The sequence below is a fragment of the Bidens hawaiensis genome, unplaced genomic scaffold (assembly GCF_021521415.1).
Source record: "Bidens hawaiensis isolate Kalapana, Puna unplaced genomic scaffold, B.hawaiensis_p1.1 tig00055891_1, whole genome shotgun sequence".
NCBI classification, from domain to species: domain Eukaryota; kingdom Viridiplantae; phylum Streptophyta; class Magnoliopsida; order Asterales; family Asteraceae; genus Bidens; species Bidens hawaiensis.
In genome coordinates, this window is record NW_027500069.1 from 44,852 (window position 1) to 48,999 (window position 4,148).

Below are 4,148 nucleotides of genomic sequence, written 5' to 3' on the forward strand. Positions count from 1 at the left end.
GAAGGTTGCTAGCAAAGAAAAGGATTATACATTTTTTAAAGGTATCTCAAGTGACATTGTTGACCAAGAACAAGATTATGCAGATCTCAATCTAGACATTCAAGAAGTAGAGAATGATCAAGTTCAGACTGAGGAGAACCCAAGCAACCATTCAAATGAAGAATATGTGACTACTGCAAGATTTCAACATTTGTTTGAAAGCTTGAATATTGGAAACAATGGTGCATCTACCTCAAGACAGAACATTGAAGAAGAACCAGAGTTTCATGATGCTGAAACAGATTTGATCATTGAAGAACCAGAAATCAATGAATCAAATCTTGACACAACTGTGTCTGTTGATATGATAGTTCAAACTCCCTATGTAGAAAAGAATCATCCCTCTGAAAACATCATTGGAGATATAAATGAAAGAGTTACAAGAAGCCACTATGAAATTGCAAACATCTGTTTATTCTCCTGCTTTCTATCCCAAATAGAACCAAAGAACATTGTTCAAGCTCTAAAGGACAACAGTTGGATGGAGGCAATGCAGGAGGAATTGGCACAGTTCAGAGATCTACATGTTTGGGATCTGGTTGATAGGCCAAGAAACAGGTCAACAATTGGCACAAAATGGGTTTTCAGAAAAAAAAGGGATGAAAAGGGTTTGGTGATTAAGAATAAGGCTAGACTTGTGGCACTGGGATGCCTTAGAAGAAGGAATAGATTTTGAGGAACTCTTTGCACCTGTTGCAAGACTTGAGGCTATCAGGATTTTCCTTGCATATGCTGCCTCAAAGAACATTAGGGTGTTCCAGCCTTATGTTAAGTCTGCATTCCTAAATGGGAAGATTGATGAAGAGGTGTATGTTGCTCAACCTCTAGGTTTTGAGGATCCAATGTATCCAAACAGGGTGTATAAGTTAAACAAAGCCCTTTATGGATTGCATCAAGCTCCTAGAGCATGGTATGATGAGCTGTCAAATCATCTTATCAAAAATGGTTTTCAAAGAGGAGCCATTGACAAGACTCTCTTCTACAAAAGAAAGGGATCAGATTTGCTACTGTTACAAGTCTATGTGGATGATATCATCTTTGGTTCGACCAATGAACAAATGTGCATGGAGTTTGAAGAGGTGGTGAAGTCCAAATACAGCATGATCTCTTTGGGAGAAATGAACTTCTTTTTAGGACTGCAAGTTCAACAAAAGGCTGATGGGATCTTCATTCACCAAACTAAATATGTGCAGGACATTTTGAACAAATTCAATGTCATGAATACAAAACAGCTTCAACTCCAATGGACACCAAAGAAAAGATGATTGCTGATGAAAAGGGGGAGCCTGTGGATGAACATGAATATAGAGCCAAAATTGGATCCCTGATGTACCTAACTGCCACAAGACCTGACATTATGTATGCTCTGTATGTCTGTGCAAGATTCCAAGCAAGTCCAAAAGTCTCCCACATGAATGCTGTTAAAAGAATTTTCAGATATTTGAAGGGAAGACTAGACTTGGGAATTTGGTATCCAAAGAACCAATCTTTTGATCTGATTGCTTACATAAACAGTGACTATGATGGATGTAACATGAGCAGGAAGTCAACCTCAGGAGGATGTCAATTTTTGGGTGACATGCTAGTGTCATGGCAATGCAAAAAACAGACAACTGTCTCAATCTCAACTGCAGAAGCTGAATATGTTGTTGCATCTGCCTGTTGTGCACAAGTTCTATGGATTCAGAACCAGATGCTGGATTATGGTTTGAATTTTCTGAATAACCCTATTCTCATTGATAATACTGCTGCATATTTTACTGTTAAGAATCCAGTGCAACATTCTAAAACTAAGCACATTGAAATTAGACATCACTTCATTAGAGACTGTTGTGAAAAAGGTTTGATTGAAATGCAAAGAGTTGATACAAGTGACAATTTGGCAGACCTGTTCACCAAACCACTTGATAGAACCAGGTTCAACTTTCTTTTGAAAGCCCTGGGAATGATCAACTCTGATGAGGTCTGATTAATGATGTGTGCTGAGTTGTGTGTATCTCTGTGTGTTAATTGATTATATGATTAGAGGTCTCACAAACTGAATGTTGAGTTATGCTTGAATAAGATACTTTTTCATGTTGACTGATATGTGCCCTATTTGACTTTATGTGCAAAATTAGGTATCTTTGATACTTCTGCATGTTTATAAGTTGATGTGTAGTTGTGATGTCATGATAAGTGCTCTTGATTTGAAATACATGATTATATGCTTATCTGGCATTTTTGCTTAAATGCTTGATTATGTGAATTATCTGATCACTTGATGTTATTAGGATATGCTAGACCTTGAATGATAGTTATGTTTGTTTGTCTTAATGATGTTAAGTATGATTAAGATTTGATTATGTTATAACTGTTTATCTCAAAATGAATTTTATGTCAAAATTAAATGATAAAATGAATTTACTAAAGAATTTTTCATAAACACTTTATTTTGGTCAAAACATGAGCAAGTTGTTAATGGTGTGGAAATATGATAATACTATTCAGTTCAAGCTCTAAAGAAGCTTAAAAGGATTTTTAATGAAAAGTCTCAAGAGTTACTTTTGCTGAAAATTATGTTATTTGCTCAAGTTGGAAAGGCATATACTTGTATATGTTGGTCCTGTTATCTGTTTTCAGACAGATAGGATAGCCATTAACCAGGAAAACTGAAGGCATTTTGGGCAATCTGTAACTTGCTTTCTGTTCATACACTTAGAACTATGTCAATAATTCTGATTTGAAAGGACATATACTCACATATATGTTTGGTCCTGCTGACCACTTGTGGTCAAATAGAACAACCATTTACCAGTCAAACAGAAGACATTGGGGGTGTCTGAATTTAAAACTGTTTAAATATGGGAAATGATAGTACATTGACTACTTAGCCAATCATATGGATTTATTAGGCTAAAAGGACTCTTAGTACAGTCATTAACATGTATGGTTGCTTTCTCATGATATGTAAAATCTAAGGTGATATGAACATAAAGAAAATGCTATGATTTATGTGGAGTTACATTGTTGTCTATGCATGTTCCTAGATAAATCTTTTTAAATGAGAGGCAGAAAAGTGATTATCCAGTCATACACAAGCCTGTTGGTTTTTGGTTACCCAAAAAGAATCATCTTATAATGAATGACAAAGAACAAATGTGAACTATTTTATTTCAAATGTTTAATCAATTAAAGGTTAATAAATGTTCACAAATTTTTATTGAGAAAATTCAAACAAGAGGATTAATTCCTGAAGTACAAGGGTGGAGGCAATAATATAAGTCCTTTAAACATCCTGAATGAAAGGCATGTAAGTCCGATTTGTGTGGCATGTAAGTCCAACGTTCAACCTCACACACGTTTGTAGATTTGAAAAGAAATATCTTATTAATATTCAAAAATATGTTCTGTCATTAAAAGTTTTTAACCAAAACCAGGGGGTCAAAGTCAAATTGGGGTGATCTGGAGAAAGCCATATAAGCCTTGAGGATAGATCAGGAGCATCAGAATACAACATGTGTTATCCATTAAATTTTCTGCAACTTAATTGAAACTTAATCATATCACCAAAGAAATGAAAATCATGTTAAGTCTAGACCTGTTGTTGACCTGTCTTTGTAGTCATAATAATGCTGAGAATGAAGTATTGAGAAAGCTACTTAGTCAATATGATCCCATTCCTGAGATCTTTTCAGTTTATAAAAGAAATTATTTTGAAGAGAAACATAACTGAAATTTGATCTTTAAATGCACCATTTGCTCTTAAACTGTGATCTGTAATGATACATAACTGATAAATGTCTTTGACAAGTGGTTTAAGTCAAAAAGTGTCGCATTTTGCCTAATATAGGTTGAATATGTATGTTCGGGCAAGGTATGATGTTCTCTAACCTTTCCAGGCACAAAACAGTTGAATATGGTTGAATATGTATTTTCGGGTAAGGTTTAATGTTTTATAACCTTTCCGAGTACACTTAGATGTTTTTCATCTAGGATTACTATTTTCAGGCATGTTTTGAAGTATTTGATACTTTTCGAGTAGAGTTACTATTTTAGTCACTTTCCGGGCAAGCCTGACTGTTTATGTTTGAATATGTGTTTTGGGTATGATTTATTGATTTGAAGTT